The sequence below is a fragment of the Pelophylax lessonae genome (assembly GCF_965119305.1).
Source record: "Pelophylax lessonae genome assembly, chromosome: 5".
Taxonomy (NCBI): domain Eukaryota; kingdom Metazoa; phylum Chordata; class Amphibia; order Anura; family Ranidae; genus Pelophylax; species Pelophylax lessonae.
Genome location: NC_138772.1, coordinates 134116026 through 134129871, shown reverse-complemented (window position 1 = coordinate 134129871; position 13846 = coordinate 134116026).

The window sequence follows — 13846 nt, the reverse complement described above, 5'->3', positions numbered from 1 at the left end:
TACTCACTCCGATTAGTAGGGTGTAGGCCCTTGGGCCTGCCCTGAAAGTCTTGGGAGGGGGTGGACATGGCCTTCTGGTCTGGTTAACTCTCTCTCATGGGGTCTCCCTTTGGGGGAGTCCCACCTAGTACTTGGGGTTTGTCTTTTTTGTCAGACCTCCCAGAGAATGAGGTCCGCCTCGGCTCAGCCAGGTGGGCCAGTGAGTACCTCAGTCCCTGTCAAGAGCCTTGCGCCCTGGGGGATCAGGGTAAGGTCCTTCTTTGGAACACTTTTTTGTGTTCTCATTTTTGTGTGTGCACTTTTTTGCACCAGGTGTTAGATCGAGTGTGTTTCACACACCACGGGCTAAAAAGAAAAAATATGTCAGAAAGCCACACATCAAATCGCACTCATCAGCATCTTTGAAATCACGCTGAAGTAGCCCGATTTCAAAGCCGCACTGGTGTAAAACAGGGCTTACTTTGCTTGGTAATCAGAGCCTACTGTTTTAGTAAATCAACTCCATTGTCTCCTGTTACAGAGAAAACCTACTGGCTTTAAATACCTCTGATTAAGCCGCCAGAGACAAAAGTATTTATTCAGTACTGACTGTCTATGGCTTATAAACGTCCTTTGAATTCTGTGCTATTTACACCCATTATCCTTCTTGCAGACTGTAATGTCTGTAATATACAGTCAGTGATTATACTGTAAGGAACTTCGGTGACATAGCTCCCTCGCCTGGATCATTCACAAATAGCGTTCCTATGAAATGAAAAGTAACATGCAGAAAACTATGTCATTTTGGCATGCTTCTTGGGTTTTCATTTGCATACATCATTCATTTTTTTGGATGCTATACTTTTGACTTGAACACATTATCCTCACCACAATAACTGTATTTCTGTGTTTTTATTTCTTCCTCAATGCTCATCTAAATCTATTTCTTATATTCATTATGGTAATGACAATGTTCATATTGCAGTATAACCCACAGCAACAATAAACTGTTTAAAGTGGGAGTAAACTCCCATCTCTGACTTGTACCTATAGGTAAGCCTATAATAAGGCTTACCTATAGGTACTGCAAATATCTCCTAAATGTGCACCGTTTAGGAGACATTTACTGTATAGGCAGCCGGTGATGTCACCAGCGCATGCGCTCTGAAGGAACGGCCACCCGCTGTTCCTTCAGAGACTTGTGCCGCAAACGGCGGTTCCCCCGTGCATGCACATGAGTGACATCATCGCTGCTTCAGCCAGTCACACAGCCGGGGTCTGTGGACCCAGAAGGAAGACTGGATGAAGATGGAAGTGGCCTCCAGCGGTGACAGCGGTAAGTTTCACATAATGTGTTAGTATGCATTGCATACAAGCACATTATGACATTACCTTTAAGGTCAGTAGAAAAAAAAATCCAGCGGTTTACTACCACTTTAAGCCTTCGTTCACACTGAGGGCTGATTTGAAATCATGCGAGTTCAGTCCCGCATTTCAGTGCGAGTTCAGGGGACATTTGACAGACATCTGTGCAGGTTTATGCACAGATGTCTATTGAAATTGCCCCTGAAGTCACCAAACTTAGTGCAGAAACTACTTTGACATGTCAAATCGCATGTCAAATCGGCCTGATGTGAACAGGGGCTAAGGAACCTATGAGGATACAAATAGGGGACTTGTCAATGTTAATTACCTTTTAAAGGTTCAGTTCTCAGCTCTACTTCATAGTGAGTCATTAGGATTTAGTTATTGAAGGCAATTAAGCTGTTCACTTGGCAAGTGAATGCAGTGAAAATTCACTTTGCAAAGAATACCCAAACATGTACAAGAAAAATAAAAAAAAACAGATGATTGAATAATGATTGAATGAAAGTCAGCAAAGTCTCACCTCATACATTAAAGCAGAAATTTGGCTAAAAATCAGATATAGACACATCAGCTTTAGAACCATCCTTTACCTGTAATGAAGGATGTCCAACATTGTGCAGGCAGCTGGATCTCGAAGACATCTTCACTGCATAGATGCCAGGTCCTCTTCCTGTCTCTGAACTTCCAGGGCTGCAATGGTTAATAGTTCTGAGTCTTCAGGCAGAACAGCACTACAGATGGTCTGACGAGGACACGCCCCCTCCTTCCTCTTCCTCCATTGAGAAAGATTCTTCCATTTATTACACTGCCTGTAACATAACCTGTGATTGGGGGAGAGAATCCTGTGACTGATCAGACTCTCCCCCATGTATTCTTATATGTACACCTGGTATACAACATAGGTATAGGTATACAACATAGGATGAACCATTTTACACAATAACCATTCACATTATTGAGCAGGAATCTGATACTACCAGACGTTTTGGATTCTGTGGGCTTCACTACTACAGAAATCACACAGGCACAGGCAGGTTAAGTCTTCAGGGTTTTCTATGCAGGGAACACTTTATTGTAAGGTTTAATTCTAGTGACAGAGTCCTTGTTAGGCTAAACTTCAGGGAGAAATAAAAGACATAAGAGAATGTACATGTAGCACTACCCCTGTAGGAGAGACACTGAAATGCATAGGACCTCTGGGCCTACTCCATCCTTCAGAACACTTTGACCTTTTTGACACTCTAGGTTTAGTAATGCGTCTTGCAACCACCCCAAGGAGTTTGTCACATTTAGCTTTCAGCATACAATAAAAAAGAAAAAGTATTAGTATCAGAAATAAAATTCTGCTACATCGACACAATTCAAAATAGTGACAATGTCAATAATCAGGCATATTGACAGCTGTAAACAGGTAGATAAACAGCTATAAATGGTAAATGTAATATAACTGGCATAAAATGAACTAGCTAACTATAAAGCAGTAAAAATAGCCCTGAAGTGCAACTATGGCAGCTGGAATAGGAAAATACTGGATCAGGAAGCTATGTTGCCACACAGCACTCAGGGATATGCCAGACCTAGGATGTAGTTAAAGTGGAGTTTCGGCCTATTTTGCAACTTTAGTGATTCCTGGAGTGCTCACTATGCTGATCAACAATTGGGCATTTTCAATTTTTTTCAGGGGTCCCTTACCTTATTTTCAGGGCATTTTTGATTGTCTTTCCTCCTTCTCCCCCCTCTGTGGCTACGGCCACCGACATCCCTTCTGCCTTTGCATTGCATACTGGGAGCTGTTTGTCATCACTACCAGGAGGCTGGAATCAGGAAGAACTCCCAGAACACTCCCTGGAATCAGGAAGAACTCCCAGAACACTCCCTGGAATCAGGAAGAAGGACGCAGCAGATTACACTGCGGCTTCAGATGCAGATCTAAGATGGCCGCGCCCAGACAGCGTTTTTAAAAGTAAGATTTTGACTAAAATCCAATACTGTACACCTTGTAAGTATGAGAATAGCGGTTCTGTAAAGGGCGACGGATTAGTACTATAGGGGTATTTTTAGTTAAAAAAGGTATTTGAGGCCAGAACTCCGCTTTAAGGAAGAGGAGGAGAAGGGAGATTGTAATTCTGAGGAATAACAATATCCTAATGTCCTTATGAATGTCCTGCAGGGGATTCTAGAACTTCTGCCAGCAACGTTGGGGCCCTATTATTGTCTTGAAAGCACTTAACAATAATGCTGATGGTTCTGCTAACAAAGAGATATTTATGGAGAATGTGTAGTATTCCACTGTTTTCAGACTACCAATAGTATAACTGGGCTTGCTCTCAGGGTGATCTAATATAACTGGTCCTGCTTCTCATTTCACTGTGCAGTTACAGGGTGGGAAGGGGACCTGTAAATGAAGATGAAACTGCAGTAGAAAAAAACAGGTCTTCTTCCCTGTGCATTATTGCTGTCTAAGTCTCAGGACTGGATGGACACAAGTACACATTCTTTGGCAGGTAAAACAGATCTCATATACATTTTGTATCTGTGCATTTAACTGTACACCTGGAGTTCAGATTTAAAATGTAATGTATAACACTTTGATTTTCAAATCATTGAGTTATTTACATTTTAGTAATAGCATTTGAACTGCATGCTCTTCTGGAAAAAAAAAAACAGGGCAGCAAAATAGTCACAACAGAAAAATGGTTAACCAGATAATATTTTCTAAAAAAATGAAAAGTTCTTGGACTGAACTGATATCAGCTATGATTAAGCACCAGTGCTAGGTGTGAAACGCGTCAGTTGCTGCTGTCTTTTGTGTCTACTGACACTGTATGGATTTTATGCTTCAATAAAGACTTTGCCATTGGAGTGCGGCCATCCATGGACTTTTCATTTCTTTACCTGAATTGCAGTGCCAGCACCTGCATGCATGGGGAAGCATGAGTTGGAGGACATACACCTTGAGTGGTAATTGTTTTCACAAATAATATTTTCTACAAAGAAATCTCAAGCATAGACTGCACAGTCATGCATAAAAATTTCAAGTAAGTATTTTTTTAGTACAACATATTAAACTCATTTTACATCTGTATTATTTATTGGAGCACACAATAATTAACCCAGAAAACGAACCACATTAATATTAGTTCTTAGTATAAAAGTGACATTTTGCTGAAATGTGGGATTTGAAGGCCTTTTAGGAGGAGTCAGAATTATTTGACCCAATGTAAACTGCACTATTTGCAGAATACAATTATTTTAAATATAATATATGTGTTTGTTTTTTATTACCTTTTCATATGCTGTAGAGACATTTGTGAGTGAAATAATTTAATAGGCCAACAAGCAATCTTCAGAGATGTAGAAGTGTGGGGCTTTTGAAGCTCTAGCATTCTGATTAATCAGGATACAGAACTCAAATGAGAGGCCCGTGAGATTTCAAAGCCCACATACAGTTCACTTCTGTTATACCTGTGAGGAATTCTCTAGGTGGTCTATTAAAAGGCATTGCATCATAACCTAGAAAATACATTAACCCACTCAGGTTAAAACATGCAAATGAAAACAGCAATATCTGTTTAAGTTTCAGCCAGTAACTATTAAAGTGCACTTTTACCTTTTGGCTGAAAAATAAACTTACTGTTGCAACTGTGTCTATATTAATTTTTGTAAATACAGTATATATATATATATATATACATATATATATATATATATATATACATACATATATATATATATATATATATATATATATATATACACACACAGTATTAACCAGCTAAACTCTACTGACAAATAATCATCCAAATAAAACTAAATAGAAATTTGCTGCCAAAATAAACACTCAATATTGGTGAATAAACTGACCAATAAGCTGCTACACTATAACAGATTTGTTCGCTACTCTCTTTTGTTCTGCTAAAATGAGGAAGGCATTAACCTCCCTGGCGGTATGATTATGTCAGGAATTACATACCAAAAGCGGTACAATTCTTTTCATGGAAATTTGGCGTTATGTATTATAGGCCTACAATTCTTAGTAATTACTGACTTAAACCTGACCAAAACAAGACTCTAGTAGACATCCCAGATGTGATAAATTTGAAACACAAACGCATGAATTATAATCGAATCAATAATATAATTTTATTATTTAATATATAATATATATAATAAAATTATATATATATATGCATATATATATATACCGGTGTATATATATATATATATATATATATATATATATATATGCGCATATATATATATATATATATATGCATATATATATATATATATGCATGCATATATATATATATATATATATATATATATATACATATAAAATGTGTTTTGTGTTTTGTGCAACGTTTTTTTTTTTTTTTTGAATTTCAGTCCCTAGTTCCGCTCCCATGCAGCATTGCTGCTGCAGGGAACGGAACTAGGAAGTGATCACACCGACGGAGGGACGGAGGAGCGGCGGGACTCTCGGCTGGCGGTCGCAGCAATGAGAGATCATCGCTGGATCGCCAGGAGAAGGTAAGAGAACACCGCTGCGCTCTCTGCAATCCACCCCGAGCGTGACTCGGGGTTACCACTCCTGATATGAAAAATCCACCCCGAGTCACGCTCGGGATTACCGCCAAGGAGGTTAAAATCTCTATCAGTTTTATATTGTAGCCTATGTCTCCATTAGTAAGATGTTTACTTACTTTCATATTCCCGAGTAGTAGCAACTCCGACCTATGAAAGTTGTCACCAGAACTAATATCTGCACTGGACGATTTCTCTCCTCACTTCCTGTTCCATTTAAACAGTAGAATGTTGAGCTTCTTTTCATTTCTGTCCTGACAATGGACAGAAGGACTTACAGTGAGGCTGGACCTCAGAAGTCGGGAGGTCACATGACCTGTTTTGCTGTCCGCTCAGACCCTTCCCATTGTACAGTGCCTTGCGAAAGTATTCAGCCCCCTTGAACTTTTCGACCTTTTGCCACATTTCAGGCTTCAAACATAAAGATATAAAACTGTAATTTTTGTATGAAGAATCAACAACAAGTGGGACACAATCATGAAGTTGAACGAAATTTATTGGATATTTCAAACTTTTTTAACAAATAAGAAAAAAAAAATTGGGCGTGCAAAATTATTCAGCCCCCTTAAGTTAATACTTTGTAGCCCCGCCTTTTGCTGCGATTCCAGCTGTAAGTCGCTTGGGGTATGTCTCTATAAGTTTTGCACATCGAGAGACTAAAATTTTTGCCTATTCCTCCTTGCAAAACAGCTAGAGCTCAGTGAGGTTAGATGGAGAGCGTTTGTGAACATCAGTTTTCATTCTTTCCACAGATTCTCGATTGGATTCAGGTCTGGACATTGACTTGGCCATTCTAACACCTGGATATGTTTATTTGTGAACCATTCCATTGTAGATTTTGCTTTATGTTTTGGATCATTGTCTTGTTGGAAGACAAATCTCCATCCCAGTCTCAGGTCTTTTGCAGATTCCATCAGGTTTTCTTCCAGAATGGTCCTGTATTTGGCTCCATCCATCTTCCCATCAATTTTAACCATCTTCCCTGTCCCTGCTGAAGAAAAGCAGGCCCAAACCATGATGCTGCCACCACCATGTTTGACAGTGGGGATGGTGTGTTCAGGGTGATGAGCTGTGTTGCTTTTACGCCAAACATAACGTTTTGCATTGTTGCCAAAATGTTCGATTTTGGTTTCATCTGACCAGATTGTTGTCCTATGGACAGAGTCTCTGCTGTAGATCTCTGCAGTTCATCCAGAGTGATCATGGGCCTTTTGGCTGCATCTCTGATCAGTCTTCTCCTTGTATGAGCTGAAAGTTTAGAGGGACGGCCAGATCTTCGTAGATTTGCAGTGGTCTGATACTCCTTCCATTTCAATATTATCGCTTGCACAGTGCTCCTTGGGATGTTTAAAGCTTGGGAAATCTTTAAGTATCCAAATCAGGCTTTATACTTCTCCACAACAGTATCTCGGACCTGCCTGGTGTGTGTTCCTTGTTCTTCATGATGCTCTCTGCGCTTTAAACGGACCTCTGAGACTATCACAGTGCAGGTGCATTTATACAGAGACTTGATTACACACAGGTGGATTCTATTTATCATCATTAGTCATTTAGGTCAACATTGGTATTATTCAGAGATCCTCACTGAACTTCTGGAGAGAGTTTGCTGCACTGAAAGTAAAGGGGCTGAATAATTTTGCACGCCCAATTTTTCAGTTTTTTATTTGTTAACAAAGTTTGAAATATCCAATAAATTTCATTCCACTTCATGATTGTTACCAACTTGTTGTTGATTCTTCACAAAAAATTACAGTTTTATATTTATATTTAAGCCTTAAATGTGGCAAAAGGTCGAAAAGTTCAAGGGGGCCGAATACTTTCGCAAGGCACTGTAGCCCTTGGATCGGGGGAGGAGAGAAGCCGGAGGTCATGTGACTGACCAAAAAAGATCTGAAAGAAGGTATTGAGAGGCATCATTTTATACAAACGTGTACACAGTGTAGTATAGCTTAGTAGAACAGAGGGGCTGGCAGTAATCTTTTTTCTACTTTGCTGCCAACTACTAATAGTGGCAGGAAGGGAGGGGAGGGGTTCACTCACAGCCTCACACACAGGAGCGGACAGGCAGGGAGGGAGGGGGAGAGGGGGAGAGAGGATAGCAGCTGGATGACAGAGACATGTAAACTGACCACATTATCATGGATCAGCAACAATGATTACCGTGGTCAGTTTTCAAAGGGGGACACAGGAACAGGCAGGATTAACCAGGTTTTTTACAGCAAGAGGAGAGATTAGACAGCACAAGCACTGTGCTGTTTAACCTGCTTTAGGGGAACAGGATCTTTTTTTTTTTTTTTTTTTTTAGGGTTACAACCTCTTTGGGCACCCAGTTGATGTATGGGAGGTACAGGAATCCTACGTTGCTTTGTGAGCAGTGATGTGGGTCAGTTTTGTTGAACAAAATGTGGCAATAAACTTAAGTTTAGTCTTCTGCATCAGAGCCAGATCAAACCAGATCAAACATTGAGTTAAAAAACTTCTAAACTGCTTCAAATTTAACATCAGAAGCAAAATACAATGAACACTAACCCTTAAAAGAGATCCTGTCTCTAAGTCTCAAAATTGCAGGTAAAAAGAAAAAACAAAGAGGAATCAGGTATCATAAATGCCTACTTGCTGCGTCTTCCTATTCTGGATTTCTTTTTTTAACTTGCAATGGGCTTTTGAACTTGCTAGGGAATTCAACCACTCCAGAAAAAGTCTAATCCCAAATTCACAGTTCCCTTTCCCTCCTGCCTAATCGTGATCCTTTTCTATTCTGCACTTGCTTAATTGCTGTCTGTGCTAGCAACTTCTCCCCCCCCCCCCCCTTATCTTCATACATAATCATTTCTGGAGCTATCAAAGAGGGATTGAAGAAGAATAAAATAGAGTGTAACTTGAGTAACAGCTCTGTCTGGTGGAGCTGCTGACTCTATATCCAATATGACGGTAACCACTGGGGCTGCTAAATCTACATCCAATATGGCGGCACCCAGCAGCAGTCTCAGAGCTTTTGGATATCCATACAGAGGGTTTTCATATACAATATAAATACAATGCATAAAAAATGCGTTAAATGCACATATAATCCTATAGGAAGATGGTTGTTAAAAATTAATAGTCTGGCAACAGAGTCTTTTTAAAGCTTCTCTAGTATTTGTAGCTACTGACTTTTATTTATTTTTTTTATTTTTTTCAGAAACAGCCAAAATTTCCCTTTAAAGGCAAATCAATAAAACATGAAAGAGTGGTTTTGCATTCTGAATAGTGATTTTGCCTTACTAAATATCTGTACCTAACCATCTCAACTGTTCTCCTCAATGCAAGAGTTTTCCTTGCAGGTGGTTCTGTAGTTTAGATCTAAAACTGCATGACATGGTGCTCAAATAATGCAATGTTCACGTTTGTTTTCTAGCCAAAAAATCATCTTTAATTCACAAAGATATGTTATTTTTATAAATTATGTCTAGCTAAGTACGTGAATGGCAATACATGTAATCTGCTAGACATTTACCATATGGTAAATGACCAGGAATGGGTATATAAATCTTTGATACCAATGTCCTGAAAAGGAAACATAAACAATTTCTTGAACATTTCCAAATCAGCTTCTACTAAAACATAAGTAGTTTATGAATGCCTGCTAGACAATAAAAAACATGATTGTTGCCCAGTCCTTCCACAATCACAGGTATTGTAATTTGTCATATTACTGATATTTTACAAGCTTGACTTTCCATAATTTTTTTATTGTATAAATAAGGAAATTTGCAAATTAGCCATGAGAGGGAGCACTCAATAACACCAACATTGTTTTTCGGGATGCAGACTTGCCTTGTGATAAGACGTATTGAAGCACAACCATTGTGTAGCACTGCAAATCAGAAAGCAGAAGCTGAGTGCGTAACAAGCAAATATGGCCAACACCACATACACATATAAAAATAAATTATACACAGACGAAAGGTTTTTTAATGATTAACACATATTGATAAATTCATGTACTTTGTATATCATGCTGATCTATTCTATATTTATATTGAAAAAAATATATATTTTTCCTATAAGGAATATCTGCTAAATTTTAGTTCTTTCATGAAATGACCACATTTCTGTGTCATGGCATACTTCTGTATAATTCACCAGATGACACATATGCAGTCCATTATTTATAATTTTGTAAAGCCATAAAACAAAATTGCAATTCTTCTCATTGTCTGTCCTATATACAGTTTGTGTCATTTAATAGTCAGGAAAAAGAGGCGTATGATGCATGCTGAAACCCACTGCTAACCGTTGCTATTTCATTTAGTATGATACGTCACTTTAAATATGCATCGACCGTAATGCTACACAGGAGACTGAATGCTGACACTGAAATGTGTTCCTTAAGTTTCCCTATGGGTATCTACTGCCAAGGACAGCAAATGCCTCTGTGTGCTATGCTGTAAAACATGACATTATGTGCTACTCTATACATTATATAGGAAGGATGGATACACATAAGAGAAAGAAGAAAGAAGACATAAAGTATGTGATGGAGGAATGAAGAAAGTTAGGTGGCAGGAGAGAAAGGATTTGAGGGAAAAAGGAATGGAAGAGAAGGAAGGGAGTAATGCAAGAAAATAAAGGAGGGAGGAAAGAAAAATTAAGCAAGAAGGGAAATAAGCGGGAGCAAGCAAAATTTGTCAAAATTAGGGGGGAAGCAAGCAAGAAAGAAAGATGGATTTTAAAGCATTCGTTCACTTAAAAAAAACAAATGCACAATTTTTAGCAGGTAAACAAAAAGTGAATGTATTATTTTTTGTTGCAGGAGCCTGTAAAGCATTGCACCAGCGATCAGGTCTCCTTCAGATCTGTCAGTGTATCGGCTTGCTTGTACCTCATTCGTGGAAGTCAATAGATTCTGACAGGAAGACTCGATGAACTACTACAACGCTCACAGTGGTAGTTCATTGAAAACTACAACCTGACAGTCGCAAAGGCTGCCAAATCTTGTAATTTTCCATTTTCAGAGGACTCAATTCTTTTTCATTCTGGTAGCAGACACGGGGGGAAGATTCCCTGGTCTGCTTTTACAGTGGGGATCGGGGGGGGGGGGGGAGAGGCCAGTGCATGCATAACATGGTATATCCTTAATATGGGTGTAACATGTTATGAAAGGTGAACTTATCCTTTAAGGTGGAAGTAAGAAAGGGATTAAGGAAGCAGAAGGAAGGAAGATAGGTAGGTAATGGTATGTCCTTTCCTCCCTCACACTGTGCCAAGAATCAAGTATTTAGAAGTACAGATTTTAATTTTTGTCTCTGCTGTACCCAACTGAACAGCAGTTTATTTTTCAGGTCTATCTCTGAGCCCAGTGGTTGTTTGTTCTTGCCTGCCTCTGAAGCTTCTAGAAATAGAGTAGGAGAGTCAGTCACTGGTTTATGTGACGGCAGCCAGCCCCTGGGAGGTGGACCCAGAAGGAAGATAAATGTTTGGGGTGGCCTGTTCAGAACTCGCTCCCCTGGGACCTTTTCCCCTGGGAGGCAGCCTGTGTGTTACAGAAGAACCGTTACGCCTCAGCGGAACCTGGACTTATAGACATTTGCTGGAGGACTCTGCCTTCAGAAGCTGGGCTGGAGAAGCACCCCTTTTACTGAAGAGTGTCACAGGGAATTTGGTTGGGAGCTGTGTGAGGAGGACCTTTGACCTATAGCTCCGGGTGTGCCTGTGTTTAGAGGGTTAGGTGCCAGAGGTTGCTGCAAGGACTGAGACTGCTCTTACAGTCTCAGACTAGTTGGGTGTCTCCTCTACATCCAGCAATACTTGGAGGTTGCAAGGTAGCAAGGTTGCTATCAAAGGAGTTTGACTGAGAATCTGTCCTCTAATGCCTGCGTGTGTTTTGAAGTATCCAGCACCCTCATCCCTCTACTCACCTGTGTTCAATTACTGCAATAAATCTTCAGAAAGACACCTCTAGACTGAACTTGTGTTTGTCGGTGTGCTCTGGAACTTATACTGTGGGCCTGCAGCCTCTGAACAGGTAAGGTAGACCTGGGTTATTTCAAGCAGCCCCTCCAGGGGTAAGCCCTACACTAGTATCTTGAGCTTGACTTCTGATGCTCTTCCCCTTACTCTTGTGTGTGTACAGGAAGCAGCACTCTAAACAGCCAGTCACACAAATATGTTAATTTATGGAAACAGAAAATGGTAAATGCATCCAATTTCACAACGCCATATTGTAAGCCCCGTTTTCTCTTGAAGTGAAAGCAAATTGAAGGAGAGTTACTGTGTTCATTGTTTCTTTTTACTTGTTGTTTAGTGTTCTTTTAATACTTTTTCAATAACATTTTACAAAAAAAGTCTTTAAAATGTTAATACAGAAAGTATTGGCGGTGTTGGAGGCCATATGAAACGATAAAAAAGAACAGGTTGTTTGCTCCTCAGAGTCACTTATAACATAGGCAGCTGATTTGTTTTGCTATGCCAAGGCCCAACTTAGATTGATTAATAGATTCCATAATAGATAGGTATACAGAAACATGCCAATCATAACAGCATCATTACTGTGAATTTTAGAACATTACTTATATAACAACATAGGAGAAGCATTATTTTATTTTAGACGTATTCCCTGTGGATTATTTTTTTATTTGCATCATGAGTTACTGTTACCTCTGCATTATCTGTGACTGTGTTTGTAAAGATGCATAAATAGTTCACAAAGGTCTCAGTGTACAAGTTATTTCTCCAACTAGAAGGAGCTGCGGCTACAAATTAAGCCTCTGTTTACAGCGGCTGCTTCAAAAGCCCCAGCAGAATTTGCATGCAATTAATGTTATCCTATTCTCAACAGCAACTCAATGGTTTGCAGAACATGCCATATGTTTGTCAGTTTGCCAATGAATCAAGATGTTTTGCTGCCTTCAGAGTCTAAATAATTAATGGTAATGTCTAAAACCTAACCCAAGGTTCAGGACTGAGAAACAAAATTGGATGCTTTCTTGTGATGCTCAACATCATCAAGAGGATCCAACAATTTATGTCAAAAATTGGACATTTTAATGACTTCCTTCCTCCCCTAATTAAATACTTATTTAGTCTTCTGCAGTATACAAATGATAGCTTGTCTGTAGCTTTACTTTGATTGTGCACCTCATGTTTTCATTTACTTTAATCATAGCTCAGCTGGATTTTTGTGATTTTTGCTTTGTTTCTGCAGTTTTTTTTTTCTTAGTCACTTTTCATATAGTTGGTTTGTTTTAGAACTTTCCTATATAATTAATACGTTTAACTTTTTTGATGCAAAGCAAAATTAATAGTAATGAGTCAATTGGTAAAAGCATGCAATCAGTTAAAATAACATATCCTTCTATTTTGTACTTATATGGTTCCCCTTTTGTTTTAATACATGTAGGGAAAGGATAACCTTTGCAAATTGTTGTAAATAATTGTGCAAGAACATTGAACCCATGCCACTAAATTATTCATCTGAAGTATAACTGAGGAGAAAAATATTTTTTTTAGCTTTTGATAGAATGGAGAGGAACACCTGTCAGGTTTGTATTGCTGTCTGTGCCCCTAAAGGGAGATTCACCTTCTATATTTGCCCTGTTTACCGTTATCACCAAAGGTAAAAGGAATTTCCAAATTTGGATATTCCCAAAATAGAAACAGGATGGGAAATCTTCCAAAGGGAACTCTAGTTTGGGTGGCCCTGGTGACAACTAGGTATTTTGTGACTTTGGATTGATTTCCTCTCACTTGCTGTTTTGGCTATGGAACAGGTAGGAGGGAAATCTTCCCAATGGGATACAGAGGGAAGAAAAATACAAGGGTTATAACCCTCCCTTACTCTATCCACAGTGAAAGAAAATGTTTTACCTTTGGTTTTACTTTAACATACCAGAGAGATTCCTAATAGTCCAGTTCTGGTCACCAATCCAAA